The following is a 23,385-nucleotide window of genomic DNA, read 5'->3' as shown; positions in this document are numbered from 1 at the left end:
ATATCAGTACAGTTTTAACTGTGTTCATCTTACGAGTCCTGTGCGTTTCATGTAAGAGTTCTTGTGTGTCTTGTCATGTAAGAGCTCTTGAATTATCAAACTGCCAGTTGTGGCATCCTGTACTTCCACTTCTCTGCCTCGCCTTTTCAGTTGCTCAGCATGGAACATCCATACAAATGGATCACAGTTCAAATGAAATAAATGGATCCACATGCACTGGTGAACTCACAAGCCAATTTGTCTAAGTGAATAGTACTCAAAAAGTAGGTCATAAGCCTCATTTTTGCAGTTTTTTACTTCTTGGTTCTTATTTGAAGTGTCTCTGAAGTACTACGTTACAAGAAGGGTTCTGAAATAAATACTACAACTGTGAACTTAGAGAAGTGAAATATAATTAAAAAGAAGAGTCAAGGAGTTCTGTTAGCTTTTTGGAATACTCTGTTAGCTTTTTGGAATACTCTGACATAAGTTGCTAATACGTGTAAACTAATGCTAATATATGTTGAACTGTATATTTCGCTACGTTGACCACTATGTAAAATGTTTTATGATAGAAAATATATCTGTGGTCATGGCTGAAATTCATTAAGCTTTTATCCCACACATTTATTCTAATATAACCATTTAAGAGTAGATAACAGCTGCTATAGAATGAAAATGCTCAAGTAGTGTGGTCTTCCAAAAATTCATGTCACAACCAATTCTCAGATTACTGTGTGGTGCACTCTGCTTGCACACTTTAAGTGTTGTTCCAGGGAAATGCCTGTATCTCAGAGACAAGATTGCTGGTGCAACGTGGTGCTCAAGGGCTGCAGAAAAACAGGAGGTATTCACTCCTACTAAAAATCAGGAAACATTACTAAATTATATTCAGGATATCATCTACCTAGAGATCTGTCTCTGCTAGAGCAGGATAGGAAATTACTGTTTTGTAATGGATGAAGCACAGGTCTAATACAAAAGACAATATAGCAATTGTAAGAGAGGAAAGCAATTCTCATGGTTGATTCTGTGGTGAAAAGAATGCTTTTGTTTGATAAACATTACAAGAGATGGATAGTGTGTGGTCTGCAGTAAACAGAATAGAAGAGAGGACAGGCTACAAGAGTAGACAAGACTCTAAGGCTCCGAAGCTGCCTGCTACAACTCTGCAGGCAGTAATACGTGCTGCTGGAGCACATCACACACATCAGCTAGAGGGACTTCACAGATGAAGACACCTCCAGAACTTAGTGTAAGAGGGAAGTCCTAAAAGTCACCTTGAAAGTTCTCTTTCTGCAAATGCCAAAAAAACCACTCTAAATCAAACTAAAAAATTCCAATCAAATAGAATTTTTTTTCTCCCAAGTGCCTGACCATTTTTCCAAGTTCTAATGGAAAATAAAGTGTAAGATGAAGGCTCCATTATGCTAAGATGGATAATTTGTCATTTTCTAATGTTAGGAGTCTCAGATAAGAACTTAAAATGGGAAGAAATATTTTTTTCAAATCATTATAGTGAATCTATATGAATCATTAATAAATATTTTAAAAAATGATGGTAACACATGGAGAAGGCGTTTAGTACAATACTGTTAAACCATGAGTTAATGAACTTCAGTTTGCTTGCTGTAGCCTCCAAAAGACAAAGGAAAGATGTTGTAGGGGTCAAACCCAAGAATTAGAATGATTTATTGCTCAAGCATGTATGATATATAGGGTAAAGGAGTTATCAGGGCATTCAAATTAGGTTATATATGCTAGAATCATGTACAGTAAATCATTAGAATTTCTGCAAATCCTAGATAATTTTCTAATACAAACAGAGCCTGGTCCAACACACAATCTTTCTAGGAGACTGCAGCTTAAACACTGAGCCAGAAACTGGTTACCTAGGGACCAGTAAGGATGGCCTGTTTATATTATGGATGAACAGAGGACATTTGCAAGCAACACCCACTCACTCATTCTCATGTATCACCATGCACAGTACACTAAAAGGGCTAAATGTTCAGCAAACTCAGTATAATGAGCCAAAGTTAGTAGTGGAGTGGTAGTACTGCTCCCAAGAGACATGGAGTGTTTATTTGCTATGTGGGCCTGGGATCTTAGGTCATATTCCTAGTCTTAAAATGACAAATAGCATTACAATTATGGGTATCTTCCGAAGTGAAAAGCAGCCCATGTGGTCTGCTGACTACTTGAGTTTCTTTCAAAATAAATGGTAATTTAAAGTCAGCACTGACCTGTAAGTCCCCGTCCCTTCAAGGAAAATTAATAGTTGGATCTAATCTATGGGAGACTGAGATCCATGTACAAAGGAGATAAAACATTGTCAGCTATAACATTTAGCTAAGCTGTGACAATCAGTAAAGGCAGGAATCCTGTGTCTGTCTCAGAATTACAATAAACCTGCTTATCCTAAGTAACTTATATTTTCCATGTAAGACTATACTAGTATTTTCTGCCAAAATGTGATAGGCTATGCAAAAAAGATGTAGTTAAAAAAACATATTATGTTCTTATTTTCAGCAGTTTTCTTAAAGATATCATGAGAACAAAATAAATGGCAATGTGAATAATTTATAAACTGCATACGGAACTGTATCTACTTTTTCTGTCTATCTAGTTTTCTGTAGCCATCCTACCTTTAACCAGCTCAGATATAACAAAAGTTTCAAGGGGACAGAGAGCTTTTAAAACACCATGAAAAAAATACATTCAACCCCACAGTTTGAATTAGTTTAGCTTCATAAACATCTGTCCAATAACAAGGCTTCACACAATAAAATAATTCAAATAATGAAATTAATTGGCATATTTTTTCTAATTTTTATTGAGGTAACTGAAGCAAACATGAATTGAACCACTAATAACTAATTTATAACAAGATGAAGTCAATAATTCAACAAATTTGCTTTACATAGACTACTGTTAATTGTTTACAGTCAAATTTAATAGTGATGTTTTTTCTCTCTACTTTTGTTCCAGCCCTTGAGAAGTAAGTTTAAAAGCTTAAATAGGCAAAATATGTTTTTCTCTAGTCACTCTTTCCATAAGATAAAGTTGTATAAAAAAGAGAAGCTTGGGAAAATTTGAGAAGGCAGTAGCTCAGAGATTTAACCTGCATAAAATCTTAAGTCAAATTGAATAATTTAATTGGCTTATGCCTTTAATCAGCTAAATAAGAATGTAACTGGAGCAATATGGACACTTTATCCCAGCAAAATATCCATTAAACACCAAATCTGGGTGACTTAACCTAGAATTGCTACCAGCTCTCAGGTGTAAACTCTTACCCTACTTGCACTCCACCCACACTTGCCTACTGCATGTCCTGATGTTTCACCTGTGCTCAGCTAGAGAGACCAGCACAGCTGAGTAAGAGATGCTCTTTGCTGGGGTAATATCATTTCTACTCAACATTGAAAGTAAATTTGTACCCTGAGCAGTTGTTGGATAAAGAGCTTTGTTCTTCCCATTAACTCACAATTTGCTGCTCTTCATATTAAGCAGGTTTTTAAACCTGCTTTTAAAGCAGCTTTTAAACCCCTATTTTGTTACTAGCCTCCACTCATTAGTGAAGAGATCTACAAATTTGAGACCTATGGATATTTGATTGACCATCTTCAGAACTTTTCTGCCCCAAAATGGATTTAGGATACTTCTAACAGTCCTCTGAGTGGCATAACAGTACTCTACCAAAAAAAAAGAAAAAGAAGCCCAAGGCAAGACATTCAACTCATTGTAAAAATCTCACTGTCAAGAACCTTGAGAGATCATCACACCATGGTTAGCTAATTTTAAATAAAAAAATTTAAAATGTTGCTGAGATCACACTGAAGACTGGGAAAGAGACTGCATTAAAATCCCAGGTTTTGTTCAAATTTTATCATATTTTTGGATTATATTCCCTTGCTGCCTGATCCAGCAGCTGCAGAGATAAATTCCAGATCATTTGGTAAAATCCTTTCTTCATCTGAGAGATACCTGAAATTTACCAAACTAAGTTCTTTTCTTAAGACAAGATGTGTTATTTATACATAATGCATTATTGTAAACTGAGATTTTATTAAAAATTTAAAAAAAACCCAACAAAACAAGGCTAATTGCCATATTCAAAGCTGCACAGGTAATTAAAACCATGGAGATAAATACTGTCTGAAATCACAATTTAAGCTACTGTTTTCACAGTAACCTAAGGCAATAAATATTTAGGCAAGTGTATCATTCACTCCCAAGAGCTCAAATGTGACAGCGAACATATTTTTTATTCACGGTCTGGAAGGCCAAGCAGTTCCTGCAAGGAAATATTTTTAAAGGAATTTTTGAAACAATTGCTGTTGAGAGAAGAGCCACATAAAGCTGCAGGGGCACAGCACAGCACAGGCACATTCAAAAGGTTTTGAAGTGGCCAAACTTTATGTACACAGAAAGGCTAAACATTTCTTGTTTCTGGGTCACAGGCAATCAAGACCTTTGACCTTCAAGCTATAGATTTCTTACGCAGGCAAATTACTTACACTGCAATACTTCATAAACAACAGGAGCCCTACGTGTCCCACCAGGCATTACAAATAAGGTGAGGTTACACTCCCGTTAGATTTGATTTGGATGGAAATGAGCCTCCCTGGGAAGTCTGCTTAAGCCTTTTAAATAATGCCTCATCAATGGCATGGCAATTTAGTTCTAGAATTGCTGATAATGAAGCTGATTTGTTATTTTAGGGACTTATCTGGTATGAGTCAGCATAAATATTTGATTCAGATTTTTTTTTTTAATTAGAAATATTACACAGTAGATGAAAAGGAAAATACATCCATTATCAATCTCTAATATGCTTGAGTGATTTTTGCTTTAGATGAATTCAGTATTCTATTTCTTTTACATGTACATAAATAAATACTTAAAATATGATGAAACAGGAGAAAAATGCAAATTAGACTGGCAACTTGTCTAGGTATGCCAAATTCTTTTTGACAGTAAATTCTGTACCTTCTCTCAATTTTATGTATTCAGAGCCTAAAACAAACAAACAAAAAAAATGTTTGAAGGGGCAACTTGAAGCTTACACTTCCACCAGAAGGAAAGAGCAGAAGCTCTAATTATTTTGCTTTTCTCCAAAAGCATGCAAATATAACCCTGTTCTGTTTCAATAGACATTAGAGTGAGAAATGGGATGGTTCCTGCTGGAGTGATGACTTTCACCCTTTAAATTGCATTATCTCTTATTATTTTTTCCTTCACTTCAGTGCCTTTAGGAAACACCTTAAATAACTAAGAATTAAGAGATATGTCATCATCCAGTACTCTATATTCCGAGGGATACACAGAACGAAGTCACAGGACACAAGCCCATGATTCAGTAGCACTTTGCTGAAAATAGAAAGAGTGAGCGAAGATAAAAATTTTCCTTTTTTTCCTTGCTGTTTTACTGTTTGGTATGTGACTTATGCTGTTAAAACACTAGCAATAATCAAACATTTAGGTATGCTCCAGCCATAGCTGTGGTCATTTACTCAAGATGCAAAAGTCACAAGATTTGTCCTTCCCCTCAGGAGACTAATAATTAACCAAATTCAGACTGTATTTTTAACTGTTTTTCTAGATCTGAGAGAGTTCCTGAAACAGTAACTAAAGCTTTATTGGATCAAAAACAGGGAATAAAATTTAAAAATAGATTTAAGATCTACTGAATGGAAAACTCATTTAGGAGGTGGGAAACTGACATAATTTCCTTATTTTCAAGGTTTAGGCAACAGAAATCATGCCTTCTCCTTTGACAGTTAATATAAAATTAGACACTTAAGAGTTACTATTGACACTTACTGGTTTGGGGGTTTTTTTTTTAGAATATCAGAGTTGCTTAATGATAAAATAACATTTTAAGATTAAGATTAAGAAACAAACTCCCTCTTTATTATATTTAATACCAGTTCCCTATCTCCTTACTGCAAGTGCAAATACACTTGGACTGATTGTTTTGGTAACTTTTTTCTGGTTTATATTTTTGGCCAAAATTTTGCCTGCACATAAACATCCTGGACTGTTGGGTTGTACAGGATCCAATAAAAACAGCCCAAATCCTGACAAAGTAAGATGTAACATTTTGCTTTGTTGTGATCCCTTCCATTGAACTTTTCCAGGAATCAGAAGTAGTTACTTATGAGAAATCTGATTGCATCGAAGAAAATTCAATATAAAATTGCTCATCAAAATAGGTTAAAAAAAAAGTTTAACAACACCAGTGGTTTGTTAATTAGGTGCTAACCAGCCAGTTGTGCTGAAGGGGTGAGGAGGAAAATCAAAGTACTATTTTCTGTGTATTCTTTCCCTATGTTTAAATTTTACTCACAAGAAAAGAGAGGAAAGTCAAATTACAGGTTATAAATTAGTATGTTCTGCACATTTAAAATTGTCTTTTTGTATGTGCTTTGTATTAGTTGTCCAAATCCACTGAGTAGGGCACAAAACAGTAATTACTTAGACACTCAGGTCACAAATTTTTAGTAAGAGTAGAAAACATGACAACCTAAAATGAATTATCAATGCTACAATCTCAAACAAGAAAAACACCTTTCTAATGACCATATTTCCACTCTGAGAAGAAAAAAAGAACACTTTTCACAGGAAGATCTCATTTCATTTAATTTTTTCTCTTCACTTACTCCATTCGTTTTCCTTCAGTTACAGGTTGTCAGCTGAGGTATAGTTTCTTTCATTTGCCCATCCAACTCCTTTCACTTTAAAAAAAAGCAACCCACTAGCTAAAACTAATTGGGGCACTCAAATTGCATTAGAAAACATCTGCTACACCTATTGAAAATTCTTTAAAAGAAAAAGTGTATCAAAGTAGTATGATTGCCTGCATTTTGACCCAATCACCAAATCCCAAAGGATTACCATAACCATTCACCATTCCAGAAATTACCCTGGATCTTATTCCATCTCCCTCCTAATTCCAGAAATATATTCACCAATTAAAAATCCATCAAAAGGCAAGAAAAAAATTACTTTCACAGTATCTGTATGTCACCAATTTAAAACTGAGTTACATTTGCAAAATCCTCTTTCTTTAAGAACAATCTCCATTAGTAAACTATATAGGGTTAGACATAAGAAAATTGGAAAAATAAGAAAATAGGAAAAAATTCACTGAGGTGAAGTGGTGTCAGTAATTGCTGTCTGGCTAAGAAGCTAGACAAGGTAATAAACTTGGGTGACTTCAGTGGTTAGGAAGAGAAAACATAAGCCTGACTGTAAAACAGCACTTGTCATAATTATAGAGTTGTACTGATTTTGTTTGCAATTTGTGGTATATAAATAAGAACATATTTACTCCTGTTGATCTATTTAATGTTACTGAAACATTATTTCTTCAGAAACAGTGAATTAGATTTCTAACATAAAAGTATTTCTTGTTTGTGGTCTTACTGCTATTCTTCCTTGATTTTTGTATTTCATGCTGCTCCATTTCTTCTCTACCTAAAGGTTCTATGAAGTCAACAAAGCACGTAAATGAGAAAACAAGTATTCAATAAGGTATTATACATCATAAGATTTACTCCTTGTCAAATAAGAACTTTACCAAAGTGGATAATAAAAATCAGGTGCTAAATGCACATGTGTGTATGAGGAAGTACTTCCTTAGCAACCTATGAACTAATTCCTTGTAAGTTTTTCTAAACTCTTTTCCCACTCATTACAGCAGAAATTTTGTCATCAAAAGAAATATTATCCACATTAACTTATAAAATTAAGTGATTAAAACATTATAAGTCATTAAAACATTCATTTATAATATTATTGATTAAAAGGCACCTGATTTAAAACAATCTAATGTAGATTAAGTACAATCTGATATTCTTCCAGGGACCAAAACAAACTTCTTCTGGAAACAAGAAAATACTGCCCAAACATTTATTTTTTTTTTTGTCCCAAGAGTTTAGTCCATGTTTTCTGGCCATATTTTAATTTAAAATTAGCACAAATGTCAGCCATTTCTGGCACCATAATTTCTCTCACAGAGAGTGTTGACTTGTTACCTTTAATCTCACTCTTTTGCTAGTGTACTGAAACATTAGACTATTATTATAACAGACATTCTGTCATTCCAATTCCTTTACTATAGAGAAATGAGATAGCCAATACTGAAGCACATTTAAAGTGAAACAGTTATTAAAATTCTTTACCTCACTTCTACTTACTCCCTACTGCCTCTATGCTATATAGCACTGTAATACTAAAGGAAGTGAATTTTAGCTAAATGCAGTGACAAAAGGCCCTGACAAATTAGGCTGGTTTTCAGGAAATATAAATTCATCTATGTGACTACTATGCTTGAATTCAAACAAGATTTTATACAAAGAAATTATTGTTCAATCTAGCCTTAAGTGGATATTAATCTGTCCTTACATAGGCATAGACTGTCAGAAACAAATAAAAACATGACAAAATTTTGTTGCATTAATCAAGAAACTAACCAATGGATATGATACCCAAGTGGAAAACTCAGGCCTGGAGAAGGACGCTACTTGTGCCTCATCTGGGCAGCTGTGATTCATCAGCACACAGGAATCAGAAGCACATGTCAACACCTGAATCTTCCTTTCCCTGCTGCTCAGAAGAACAGTGATTGACTAGAACAGCAAAGAAAATTAAAGACAGCTGTTTCTTAATTCCTTCCAGAATGGAATGAATATAATAACTTTGCATTGAAACAAGGTTGAACAACACAGATCATCAAAGCTACTACTTTCTTTTCATTAACCTGAAGGAGTACGTGGACTTCTTACATAGTTTGATGATACTGGGGAATTCCCTAACAGAAAAAATTATGCCAAAATAGAGAAGATAAAGAGAATTCAGATATTACCTTTTAACAATTGCTTCAATTGTTTTATACCATTTGTATTAATTTTGTTATGATATCAATACTGATTCATTTTGTTCATTTCAAGCATATGAAGGATGTTACGGCTCTAATAAGGACCTACTTGACAACAGTGAAAAAAAGGTAGAATATTTACATATGTATTAAGGTAGCCATTTTTACAGACTGGTATAGCTCTGGGAGAGATGAGCCCTCTTTGTTCACTGAGGCCACACAGACTCTGTTGGGATGAAATACCCCATATGGACCTTTATGTGATTACCCTGTGTCCTCTTTTTCTCCCATTATAGAAATGGCTTTGAGCAGACCCCAAATACTTATGATGTTCTTCACAGCCTCCATCTAAGTACACTCTTCCCTCTGCTAAGGTGAGCTATCTCTTAACTGACAATTTCAATTTCAGTATCAGTTCCAAATAATTGCACTTAGCTTAAAAGAAAAGATCCAATTTCCATGATGTGGTAATGATTCTTTCCACACTATATTAGAACTTCTCTGTAATGAATTTATTTTCATTGTGAGAGTAGCTGTATCCCCCCAGGAAGCCACAAGCCTTATTCCACTGGATTTTGCTTCAAAGGACATGTAAACACATACATAAATTTATCAGTTATCTAGTATGATTTGCTTTACTAGATATATTCTAGTAAATTGCAGTCATACCTAGGAACCAGGCTGGACTGGAGTCTGGCTTGCTGCTGAATATGTTTGTCAAACAATGAAACTTGAATATTTCTAGCTCACAACTATAAGCCTTCAGAAACTTGACTGCTAGCTTTTATAAGGTTATATAGAAATAATGTACTTTGCAATGTACTTTTACCTTTCCTGTTCAAACAGGGACCTGTCACCTTAGGTGGAAAAAAAAAAAAAAAAGCAGCTTTTTGCAAGTGATTAGTACATATTAAAGACAGAAAAAGTCAACTTGCAGTTAGATGACTTACAAGAGGGCTACAGAACTGTGTTCCGTCAGTTTTGTAATAAAGCCAGGTAAATCTTACATAAACCTTCAGGCTAAGTCTGTATGAATCTACATGGTTCAAATCAGAGATATGAGATCAAGTCATGAAGGAACAGTTACTGTCCTTGCCCCAGTCATGTTAATTAGCTTCTCAGTTTTGGGTTAGCTCAGTTTTTGGTAGCAGAGTTTCTGCACAGCTTTCCCTCCTTCAAAGTTAATGTGAGACTTGCAACACAGGACAATTAATAGCTCGATCAATACCTGTTACAATGGTCTTCTGCAAATCAACTATATATTTTTATGTGGTACATCAGCAGAATTATTATGGCATACATATTTACTGTTTTTTTACTAAGGTTTTTCCAACTGTTTTGTTAGGTTTTTTTCTTGTAACTATTGGTCATCATCTAATGGTGATTTTCTACATTTCATTAACTGGAAAAAAAAAAAAATACACAGAGCGCAAAACCTTCCTTCTTCCATGGAAAGATTTCAGCCTTGGTTTCATGCTCTTGGGATACTTCACATGGACTTAACAATTTTAAGCCCCTGAGCAACTTGCACACAAGATTTTGTGCAATCAATAAGGAAACTGGAAGCTTTTCAATGAGTCAAGACAAAAAAAGAGCTGACCTAAACCCATCAGTAAGATCTAAATATTTTGAGGTATCTTTCTAGGGTAGTGACCTTGTACTGTTATGCATCTGTTATTAATGAATATAACAAGCTGGTATTTTTCTCTTAATCTTTTACATATCTAAGATATAAACATTGATACTTTTTTTATCTGCTTCCTTATCTGACCAGAGTAATTGCAGATTAGTTTCTAATGAGAAACATTCATTTGCCTTTATCTGCTGGAGAGTCAGGAGGTGATAAAGATATATGTAATCATATTTTTGTGGAGATATGTCCAAACTTTATTTAAGTAAAAAATATGCACAATTGCTCTTACCACTAAAACACCATAGTCTTGCTTTTTGGGTTTTTTTCCTCTTTTTATTACTCCTAGTAAAGTTATACCAAGGACTTAAGACCAGTCTACAAAAAGGTTAAATTCATATTTATGTAGGCATCAATAAAAACATCCGTCATTGCTTTTTAATTAATTGAATTCTTTTGCTTGATTGGACTTCAATCTTTAGCATGGATGGCAATAAGCAGTAGTTTCTTCAGTGTCACCCTTTATTTAAGATCACTAAGTGCATGCTTTTTCAGTTCTTAATAATCTTCCTGTATAAGGTTAAACACGTATTTCAACAAGTTCCTGAGATCTTTTGATAAATCACATAATAAAAATTGTCCCTCCTTCATTTGAGAAAGGACCTTGGTAGTACTTCTATTTTTCAGGTCTTTCTTTTTGAATTAGTGACTTTGTATTATTATATATCTGTTAGCACTATAGAAGTCATATTAGATTCCAAAAGGGAGAGTATGCTGACAGTTCTTGAACCAACAACCTTTGTTAATTTCTCTGCGGTTTCAGGTTTTGCAATGCAGCTGAATATCAGTTCTGATTTGGAAAAGTTTCTTAGTAAGTAAATTGGTATGTGTCTATGTTTGGATATCTCTTTATTTTATTGCATGGAGTGAGTGTAAAATCACCACCTGCTTCATTCAGTTTGAAAATGATCCTGTTACAGAAGTAAACCAAAATACCAACACCACCACCAAAAAAACACCCAAAACCAAAAAATCAACTCCCCACAAAAAACCCTAACTCCTTGCAAAAATGAACCAAGCAAGAAACTCCAAAATCAAAAACTCAACAAAAAAACCCCAAACAACCCAAACAAAAACTATCAAATCCAACCCCCATCCCCCACCCCCCCCAAAAAATAAAACAAAAACCCAAACAAATAACAAGAAAAGAATCCTATTCTCATAAATATTTGCCAATTCCCTTTGGGAAACATGAGTTTTATCTAAATTTACTTAGAAAAAAAAGCAAATATTTCTTGAGATCTGTAGGAAAACTCTGAAATATCTCATTATAAAATCTTAGAATTGCAGCTTCAGCTATTGCTGAGCCCCTTAAAATTCAATTTCTCTATGGTATTTGATATTTAAGTATTTTTGAAATCTCTTTCTTGTCTGTTGAAGCAGACATACTGGCAATAGCATACACCACACAGTAATTTATTTTCTGTATTGGCACACATAGGAAAAGTCCTCAATTGTAGAGGACTGGCATTCATCTCCTCCCCCTTTTTGAGCATTAGCCCAGGTAACATGGCTCTTTTCAAAGCTATTCAGTTTTCCCTGTCAAACATTGCTGTGTTCTGCAAAATCTTCTATCTATGCTATTTTTATCCCTGTGAAGCACATTACGTGCTGAAAGCAACCCAGTGTGATAGTGTGAGGCAAGAGTGCCTGCAGAGGGGTGTTGAATGTGCATAAACACATACTTTGTTTTTCCCATAGCACCTGCCCAAATCCTGTTGCTGACATGTCAAGTGGTGAAAAAACATTTGACAACATAACTCTCCAGTACATCTCTCTTCTTAACTCTCAATCAGTTAAAAAAAATTTTGTTTGCTTCAAAAATGTTTCTGGGCCCATACTACAGAAATATTTTTCATGTTTCTTTAAAGCAACCAGCAAGTGTATCTGTTCTTTATGATCTTCTAGCCAATCTATAATTCAAAGGGTAATAAAATTGTTCAGCCTCTGCCATAGGTCAAAAGCAGCTTTCCTGGGGGCACTCAGACTCCTTCAGCTTTCCTTAGAGCCTCATTATAAATGTTTCCTGACTTCTATGTGAGGAGCACATGCAATTCCTAATGAATTCATGAAATGGAGAAGGTTTTAATATAAAAATGGGTACTTCTGACTACTTCTCCTACCTCCTCCCAACATAACAGAACTAGAATTTTGTAAGGATAGAGTGTAGTAGCATCATTTAGAAAAAGCTTAATTTCTTCCTTATTTTCTTCTTCTTGTGGTACGTGTTTGACAAAGTGATTGCTTGCCTAATTTATTTATATGGGGATTAATGCACAGTGCAGATTCTGTACATAACTCTTGCTACAGCAAGAGTCAATCAGATGCTTTGGAAATACGACTTCAAAGAAAGAAAACTGCAAAAATGTGATTGTTTAGGCTGAGGAGGAGAAAAGCAATGGTGGGCATGGAAACAGTATTCAGGGAGTAATATATTCTCTGTATAGGCGAAAAATAAAGAAGAAACAAGGGATTTTCATTTGTCATTAGAAGAATCCAATGGTAGGTCATAATTAAGGACTGAAACAGGTTGGAATGTGAAGATATATGGTGTATCTGTCTGGGGATGTTTAAGGCTAGACAAGCACCTTCTAGGAATTACATAGGATTAGCTGACCCTGTTTATGTAGAGTGGTTGAGCCTGGTGAGTTTCTGAGGTCCATTGATTCCATCCTTGCTCTAACAATTTTCACTAAATTGGATAAACACCTTAAGTTATGCAGCTTAGTCAGATGCCATGAAAAATAAAGGCAATTTTTGAATACTCTCCATATTCCCTAAAAAGTTTCAGCTTTTTGCTTTCATATTTGCATTCAGGGATTTTATGTTTAGATTGGTTTCTCCCCTATACCAAATGTCGTTCCCATTGTATGTGATCAGAAGTAGCTAATATTTCAGGGAAGAAGGATGATTAGAAAGATAAGCATTGAATATTCAGTGAAAACTTCTACTCAATCAATGCCAGCTATCAGACCAAAACGATTCAACAGAGCATTTTATTATTCCATGTACTTTGAGTTAGATAACTGTAATCTCTGCTGATCCTCCTTGGAGGTGGGCTTTGCCTCCATTTACAAACTCAGCTTTAGACTGACCTAACCACGCGACGGAGGGATCATCTGAAAGCATTTCTGAAGCTATACCTATAGTAAGATTGCTTTCAATTCAGTGAAAGAGATTTGCCAAGGGAAATTACTGTTGTTCCAATATGCCAACCTCAATAACCTCAATAAATTGCTTTCGTATTAACAACACGTTAGAGATTATTTATCAACTTTGTTCTGGAGTAAGGGTACGCAACAAGACCTGACTGGTCTGCTGCTTACTAAAATAAAGTCTCACTCATTCAAATTAAAAGCAATAAAATCTTATTTTTAAGCAGATAGTCATAGCCCAAGAGAATGACTAGGAGCATGAAGAAACCTTTGTGTCAGAAGTTCTCAACATAGAACGTGACTGTCTATTAAAGAGAAGATAGGAGGAGGCATGATATTTATATTAAAGATAAGGGATTTTCCTCCCATTCTCCTTTTGAAATACAATTTTCTCAGGCTATGAAGCTGTGAAACAAATATTCAAGCCAATAGTAAAAGGCTAGAAGTCCTTATTTCTCAGTCATGTCTTAGAAAGGGAAATAATAAATACAAATGTAAGGTAGTACCAGGGATGTGAATTTAATCACACTAAAATAATTAACTTAAAACTGTAGCTTTCAATCAATAAATATCTATTTGATAATGCTGATAAGAAAAAGCTTTGTATTAATTAATTGATTAATGCATTAATTAAGAACACTTCTTGTTAAAATAAGAGTAAAAAATCACCCCCAAGTCTCCCATGTTCAGATGCCTTGGGCATTTTTTGAACTTTCATCCACAAAGGTCTTATAATGCTATGTACACCACTAATGAAGCACATTTGTTATAACATTATTTAGAAATGTGAACTTAGTGGCTAAATATATGTTACAATTCTGCCAAGAATGCTGGCAACATTAATCATCATTCCTTCTACTTTCCCTATGGAAGGAGAAAAGCATTATGCTGAGGGATCACAAGAACCATTTGGGCAAATTCCCACCCTTTTTTTTTTTCAGGAGAAAATATTGTTTCATTATGAAGATGGATTTTGCCTAGAACTTTTGCTTTAAGTATCATAAAACTATTTTCACCTACAAGTCTATATTTGCAAAGATTACAGATTTTTTATTTCAACGAGTCAATCTTTGCTTACAAATTTTAATTTAGGTGTCTAGGTGGATATTTTTCTTCACGCTGTTGTGAACAATAGTTCCATTAATTCTAGAATTATTTTTTTTTTCACTTGGAATAGGTGAATAACTTACACTTAAAGTGAACATTTTGGCATGTTGTGATATTCCTTAGGGTATCTGAGGGAGAAAGTAATTCATCTGGGACTTAGGAGCCTGTAGGAATGCTTGCCTCCTAGACAGTGCTTTGTCTTTCAAAAGTAAAAGGCAAAAATCTGCTTTGGGAGTTTTTCTCAATTTCTTCTGTTGACATCCTTCTGAGAAAACAACTAAGCAAGTTGTAATAAAATGTCCCACTAATGTGTTTAGAGTAAGTTTTAGAACTGTAAATTGCTGATTTATCTTAGGAATTTCCCACATCCATCTCATCTCCACCAGGTCATTTTCTCCTTTACTCTGTGCACTTCTACCCTCATTAAATGGTGATGTCCCTGCCTGGAGAGTCATGCTGTAAACTAGATCACTGAAAAAGCTCTGATTAACAACAACAAAGATAACTACTAAAATGGAGCTTTAATTCAGGAATAAAAAACCCTCCTTATGTATATTTTTGTTATTCTGCACTAACTTTGGGGGGATAAAATACTTTACCCAGTGTATATTATTTCCATAATATATTTTTATATTATTATTATATATTATTATATTATTATTTATATTATATTTTTTATATTTTTATATTATTTTTATATTGAGCTGATACTTCTTGAAAACGGGCAGGCTAGAGAGCTGGAATGGCAATGGCACTACTTCTACAAGCTTCTGATCAGCCATGCAAGGAATTCATATAGTATGGAGATTTCTCTGTAAACCATGGATTATTTTTAAGGCAGAAACCAGGTAGAAGCATGATTCAAAATTTGCTTTTGGATGACTTTTAAAGCTAGAAAAATTGATGTCAGGGAAAACAATAGGAACCAAACATGCTGAATTATAGTCCTCTTCAGTCTTGTTCTCTGGCTAGCTTCACAGGGATAAAGACCCTGAGAATAGAGTATTGCAACAGACAAGAGAGAACACAGATTTATGACTTTTCTTATTTGAGTGTCCCACAGTTTTCAATACTGCTGCAGATTTATTTTAGGTCTTCTGTGGTACAGTGATGTTTCTTCATGATGGCTTGCCTAACTGCAGAGGTCGACTGCTTTCTGTGGGACTGCATGGCTCAGAAGGTCATGGGTGTTTTGTGCTTGGCTAAATCTTAAATTGCTAATGTCAGTGAGGATGAAGGGAATAGCTGCAGCTGGTATGCCTTCCTTGTATATGTTTTCAGACAGGATCCCTCTATACATTCCATAAATGCTTTCAAAATCGGTTCCCATTAAACAAACCAGCATGTGCTTAGGGATTTCAGTAGCTGGCTAAAAGTAATTTTCTTCCAATCAAGTCAGTTTTTAAAGGGTATGTGCTTCCTCTATTATAAACACGCTGTTATGCTTTGGAAGACAAAGCCCTAGTTTCGCTCTCCCTACTGCTCCCCCCTTCTTAAGTATATTCCCTTGCTCTGGAATGCAAGACTTTTTATTCACGTCTTCTTTCATTCCCTAGTTGCCAGAGTTATGCCATATTGGAGGGAACAGTGAAATCAGGCAGCATATCGTAACTTTCACTTAACCATAGCTCAAAGGAGACAGAGTGCAGGATTGTTTTTTGGAACTAGGGAGTGCTCAAAAATATAGTCTGTCTTGCCTCTTGCTACATTAAGTTCATACTGTAAAATTTTTAAAAAGTTATGAGATAATGAGTAGAATTATTAATAAATAATGAAGTGAATAAAAACATTTCTTAATTTATGCTATGTAAAAAGCTACATTTTTGTGAAAGTTAAATTACTGTAATTTTTAAAATTAGAATTATTTTTTTCCTCAACAAAACAATTTAAATGTTGTAAAATTGCTATTTCTGAAAGTACCTAAGTGAAAAAAAAAAAAAAAGATAAGAGAATTAAGGAACTGGGATGCCTATGAGTTACTGCAGTCATAGTGTTTGAATAAACACTTAAGAAAATTGATCTGATTTTTTTTCTTTTATTTTTTTTTTTTCCTCATGACCTGGTTTTTATTCTTCACAGACTTCTGATTTGGATGAGAACCATGACACTCCTTGAACACATGTCTAATTTGGACTGTAGTGCATGCCATAATAAGTCCCAGCAGGAAGATGTAAACACTGCCATAGAGAGTAGTTGAATAGAGGATATGAAGTAACAGTTTATTTATGTTCCAGATCATGGTAACTTAAATACTCTTCTTTTCACATTTAGTAGCCCTAATGATACCTCTTGCTAATATTAGTGTGGTCCACTGCCAACAGCTGGAGGCCAATGCAACACTTGAGAGTTCAAGGACAAACTACACAGTACAGCATTTAGGGACCAAGCTTAATTGCCCATTAAATGGCTATAAAGCAGCAACAGAAAAGTGAAGACTTTTCATCTATGTATGTACTGCTTGAGGTTAAATTTCAGTTTGGAAAGGAACTTCTTTTTACTTCAGATAGACTGTACATATAATCCTTCTAACTGAAAATCTAGAGCTCATTCTGATTGGATATGCAAACTGGGAAAGATGTTCATACCTATTTCAGATTTATGATCCTATTGTACATTTTTTGCAAGACAGAATTTTTAAATTTTTACGTATGTCTTTGAGGCTGATTTTGAATTTAGCAGATTGGCTTTATTTTGTTTAGAATGAAAAGTTTAAGCAAGGATCAATGACAAAAACCTAAGTTTCAAAACAGATATTGATAACTACAACTAAAATTCATAATTCCTCAGGCATATTTTAGGAAAAAAGCAGTCTCCTTTTTTGTTCCATATATTTTACACGATGCTTTCCTGAATTGTTGAAATTGGTGGAGTTATGAAATAATAGTACTTAACTTCAGTTTAAACTGGTGAAGGATTCTTTTCATCCTGTTCTAAAGCACTTCACTGCTATTAAGCTTAAGAGCCACTAAATCCCTGGGGACAAAGGTAGCTATTCAAGTGCAAGGTCATTAGGAAAACCTGTAGTTTCCCAGTTAGTTGTTATGTCTCCTGTTAGGAAAGATGTCTTCAAAAATGTCTTTTAAGAGCCATGAAATCTTGGGGTCAGCAGCCAAAAACCAAAATTGAGTGTGTTAATACTGATTTAATGGCAGAATGGAATCTCAATTCCAGAGAGAAAAGCAATACGGTAAGAGTACAAAGAACATGGTTTTTTTAAATTCAGAATTAATGATTCAATTACTCAAATTCATAAATTCCTCTGAAAACTCTGTAACAGGTCACAATTCCCTTCTTACCAAATTTGGTTTGGTACACAAGTGGCACTTACCTCCATCCTTAACCACAGTTGCAGAAAATGTCTGATTTCATTGAGCGATCGATTGCCAATGGTAAGAGCTCATTTAGCGCTCAGGAGACATCGAGGCTAAAATAAATATTCACAAACAGTCCTTAGTAAGCAGGCTGTCCTAATTCTCACCTTGCCTGTTACTAGTTTTAAGGGTTACCTTCATCCACCTTTTAGTAACCAGCTTCCTCTTCCCAAACCCTCTGAGTAAGCACTGAGGGAGCTATTGTGCTTTCTCCTTTCTGCAAACTAAATGTCTTTACCTCACTCTACTCTAATGAACTCATCAATACAAGTGGCTAACATAAATATTCTCCTTGCTGATAAATACAAAATGGTGAGAGAAAAAAAATACTACAAAAAATTTATTCCAAAGTACAAGTATTTTTTCTTTTCTTTAGATCTTATGAGTAGAAATAGCAGCACTCTGAATAAATGAATATTATTTGACTTTGGAAATTCAGTATCAGATCTTGTTTTTACAAAGCCTTGATTATTTTCTGAATCAGTGAGCTCCTTGTCAGAATGCATGCTGTTTCTATAGATTTATACAGAAAAAGGTTTTTAAAAAGGTTTATAGAACTAATTAATTTAGCAGTTGAGTGAAAATACAGAATTCAAACCTTGACTTATTGTATATAAAAATCCAAATTGCACACAAATCACCAAATTTTGCTATTAGCCTTTGCCAGTAAATAGCATATTAGAAGTCACACAAACGTCTCACAACTGGTCAGCTGAACCACTGTTCATATATCAACAGTATATTCTTATATACTGTTAATATAAGAAGCCTAGAAATAGCAAAATATCTGTTACATTTATAATATGATAATGAGATATGAGTGTATTATTTGGAATAAATAGACATGAAAGAAGCTATTGCTCAATCTTAGTGATTCTCTTTGTGTAACATCCACCTCAGATCTTCCGTATTGACTTAAAATGAACAGACTCCTTTGGGTTGTATCAATCAGACGTGTTTGATCTAACCATCCTTCACTTGTGGGGAGTGAGAAGAATCATGATGGACAAGGACCATTTGTTTTGTTTTTAGTCCTGTTAACCAAAATTGGATCCAACTAGCAAAATGTTCCTTCTGTTATGTTGTGTGAAATCTGGACTGCCCTTTGCATGGCTGTAAGATGGAGTTTATTGGGATTTGCTTGACAACACAGAAAGCAGACATAGTGTCTGCCTTGAAGATCTTATAGATATCTCCAAGATACTGAGAAACAAAGTTCTTCTCCTCCAAAGAAACTTTCTACTAAAAGTGACCACCTACAAAACCTCCAGGAGAAAGTAATGAAGTAATAATAGGCCTATAGGAAACGGAATGCCATTAATATTCAGTGTTAAACCTATATGGAGAATAATCCTACTACTGCTCATTATTTGTATTTATAGGACTCAGAAAAAAATCAAAATGTGAGAATTCATATGAAAGAGTAAAGCTGAAGAAACTATTCCAATTCTAAGAACAACCTTCAGTAAGGCCCTAAGTGAAAATGTGGGAGAAGGGGATGGAAAAAAGAAAACAGGTTAATGGAATGAGGGTAACAATGAAGCAAACTTGTGAACAAGAGTAAAATTACATATAGTTACAACCTGAATAGGCCTTTAGCAATAAATAATAACTTATCAGTGAAAACAAGACCATGTTGCAAGTTAATCAAGAAGAGTGTGTTAAATGTGAATATAACTCAAGCTGTAGGTGCGTCAGTGAGTGGAGACGATGAATGTAGCAGTGGGATAGCTTAGGTGAATGGTTACTAACAATCACAGCCAATGTAATAGACAACATGGTTTGAGAACCTCTTCTGACTTTGTTATTAGGATGCTCCTGAATAACTGTGTCCATTAAAGGATCTACAGCCAGCTTGTCCTTTGAAAGTCCACGCTGTATCCTTGTTTACAGCGCGCACCTGTGGTGTGTCCATGTGAAACTCGGCTGAGCTGACCTCCAGTGTTGGCTGTACAGTGCTCACAGCAGTCACACTATCAACTGCTACCCACCATATCAGCATTCGACTCCGGCACTGTCCTGTTCCCGAGGGCTTGTCTGCCTCGACCTGTCAGTATTTGCACTAACATTCTGCCTGGAGATGTACTAATGAGCTATTACAGACACCCTAAATTAGACACTGATAAAGAACACATGCTGAGTTTGTCAGAAAATTTATCTTTTTGGATGCTCTTGAAAGACACAATCAATTTTTCTGCTGTAAAACTACCAGTATGGACTGTACAAAGCTACAATAATTTCCTTTCTTCACAAAGACTTTTTATATCATTATGGCATGATGTGCCATACACATTTAGGATTGAAATATTCAAATCAAGTAGAGGAAAATCGAACAAAAGCAATTATGAAAAAGTTTACTTTCTTCTGACTTCCTCCCAGTTATCATGAATATAGTTGTATCAACAAGGGTCCAGTCAGCTGTGTCCAGCTGTTTTTTCAGGGCACATCATTAGAAAATTCATTACATCAATAAAAAAATGTATCTGTTTTCTTCCATATTTAAAGAGTTTTGTACATGAAAATAGATTAAAAATATGAGTAAATGTTAAAGAACTTTCTTTTCATGTGTTATGAAACATAAGCATGAGTGCTATGCTACTTAAATAAACATACATAATATATTTAGTTAAACACAAAACTTTTTTTTTTTTTTTTAAATTGGTGTATTCCTAGTCTCCTGCAAAAAACAGTTTCCTTGTTCTGATCTCTCCTCTGCATTCACACAGACCTATCAGGCATCTCCCTGAAAGTATTTTTGGCTAGATAAAAGAGTTTTACAGCTCTGGGGAAAATAACCTCACTATTGCTCTTAACTATCCCCTTGATACTTTCATAAAAATGTTAGACCAAACAGAATCTCTCCAGGAAATTCCTAAACTCTAACCTTTCGGGGTCAGAGAATGCAGCAGACAGTTTGTTGTCTTGAACAGTGACCTCAGTGCAATTCTACTCCAAACAAACTTTTAGATGCTATCTATGTATTATCTCGGGGGAATTCAGTGCTAGCCCTTAGAGATCAACAGTAGCACTTTTTGCACCACTTTCTTCACTTTCTACAGAGAATGAGGAAATGACTCTCAAATCCATTAAGTTCCAAGTTGTAATTATTGGTTCTCTGGGAACAGTCCAAGTTAGGCAAAAATTCTATATTGAAAATTATTTCTGAGAAGATAAGATACACAATATTTCAGTCATTATGGCATGAATAATTCTCAGGTCAGTCACTTTTATGCATATTTGGGATATGATAGGACTGAATTAGATTTTCTGGGACACCAAGACCATTTCTATTGTAATATAATGTACATTGTATAACCTCTTTCACAAATGAAGAAAGTTACATCTTAAAAGTGGTTTTTAAAGTCATTTACTTAATTCATATGAGCCATTATCAGATAGAACTTATCTCAGGATTCTTAGATGAAACACAAATTAGAAAGCCTTGCAGAAATAACTTAGCTCCTTCATGGAAATAAACTTGGACAGAAAAACACATGCTTTGACAACAAAATTTGCATATTACTTACTCTTCTATTAACATAAATTTTCATTTTAAAAAGTTTTTCCCACAGATTTAATCATTCTAAGTTAAGAAAAAAAAAACTTGAGAAAGATTATATAGAGAGGAAATTCTTCAGTGGGTTTGTCAAATGCACTAAAGCCATCAAACTAATAAATATTGTTTGGATAAATTCATATAATATAATAATCATATGGTTCCATTAGTCTTTTTTGTATAATTGGCTTTTCAGTCAACAAAAAACATTGTTTTAGAGGGACTCCTGTGAATTTTTGGGGCTTCTCAGGTCATGCTACATTCCAAACTTAGATCAATCTTTTCTGGAAAAATTTTTCAGTGGCATTTCTTGCTATTTTACCCAGTACTTTCTCCCAGAAGGCCAAAACTCAAAGATCGCTGTATTGGTCCAGCTGTAAAAGCACATCTGTCAGTTTAAATTAGATAGACAGCTTCCTATAGTCAAGGGGCAGACTAATGCCATTAACCTTCAAGCTTTACAAGAACTTTTTGGTGTTCAGTTTTCAAATACAATGCAAAGCAAATGCATGTGAAAATGATAAATGCTATGAGGAGTCAACAAGCTACACAGTGTTATTTTGTTTCATAGTATTTGGGTTTTAGGTTTCTGTAATACTTTAAGTGCTGATATAAAAGTATTGATTTACCAAGTAGGAGATTTTTAAGGAGAAATATGCTCTTTGTGGTTTCCTGTAATCTTATAAACCACAGATTCGATGGGAACAGTATTCAACTGGACAAAAGAAAGCTCTCTTTAATCTTTAAACCTTGCAGTGTTCATTTGCAATAGTAGGAAACATATCTCTGTCTTTGTGGCATTCTTACTTTGGTATACATATAGAAAGACTTGGGAATAAAAACACCATTTTCAGCTCTCCAGATTATGTGTGCCTGAAACATCCCAAACAAGGTAAGAACAGATTGAATGATCTGGGTAGCAAGGAAACTTTTAATACAGTAAATATAGTAAATACAACTGCACATTACTAGATAAGATTATTATGCTTTCCTATGTCTTCAATACTTGAATAAAGTTGCAGATCATTTCTGTCTGTCATTATAGACCTGTACATCCTCATTAACAGATAATGTATTAAACAACAAGTTTATCACTGTTAGGTATAGCATTGCTCTCATGACAAAGGTGGTTTGTTTTTTAAAAGAGATACATGTGTGAGATAATGCTGAGTGGAGATAAAAATCTACAAATTACCTGCTTGGGAAAAAAACCCTTGTTTGGCAGCAAAGAAGGAAACATAAGCATAGGTAAATTTAATAAAGTTGAAGTTTACATATGATGTTATCATGTAAAAAAATAGAGAAGTAGAATACAGAGGTTAAATAACCTGCCTCTTCTCTAAAACAATAACAACCTTTTGAAGCTTCAAAATAAATAAGTTGCTTATATACATTCTTCTTTTTTGCATTTCACTTTGCACTTAAGTTGGATGTAATAAACAATGAAAACAATGAGCTCAGTTTTAAAAGAATCTGGTGCAATTCTGTGAAGTTCAAAGAGCACAATCCCTATTCCCACTGACTCCTGTGGTGTCTAAGGATATTCAGTTATTTGAGTAAGACACAATGAAAGAAGTGAGACAGACAGTTTAATGCAGAATGTCAGGAAAACTGTCCTCAGGAAAGAACACACAGATGTG

General features: G+C 34.5%; 1 protein-coding gene and 1 long non-coding RNA gene across 3 annotated transcripts in view; one reads left to right on the top strand and one right to left on the bottom strand.

Annotated features, from left to right (window-relative positions):
• VEGFC (vascular endothelial growth factor C) overlaps window positions 1–18,242 on the bottom strand; it is a 104,421-nt gene extending 86,179 nt beyond the window's left edge. Inside the window, exon 1 of one of the 2 annotated variants that reach the window (XM_086891620.1) lies at window positions 18,147–18,242. The gene's annotated coding sequence lies outside the window, so the exon portion shown is untranslated. Of the gene's footprint in view, window positions 1–8,462; window positions 8,579–18,146 lie in introns of those variants that run through there. The other variant, XM_023925005.2, reaches the window with a different exon arrangement.
• Window positions 8,666–20,797, top strand: LOC147653034 (uncharacterized). Its single transcript, XR_015287591.1, has 5 exons — window positions 8,666–8,757; window positions 8,940–8,995; window positions 9,163–9,240; window positions 11,320–11,379; window positions 16,898–20,797. It is a non-coding gene; the product is annotated as an uncharacterized LOC147653034 (long non-coding RNA).
• Window positions 20,798–23,385: the final 2,588 nt, after the last annotated feature.

Source organism: Cyanistes caeruleus, chromosome 5 (genome assembly GCF_971803275.1).
Source record: "Cyanistes caeruleus chromosome 5, bCyaCae1.hap1.1, whole genome shotgun sequence".
Lineage (NCBI taxonomy): Eukaryota > Metazoa > Chordata > Aves > Passeriformes > Paridae > Cyanistes > Cyanistes caeruleus.
Note: the sequence above shows the minus strand (reverse complement) of the source record. Positions and strands in the feature narration are given on the sequence as shown.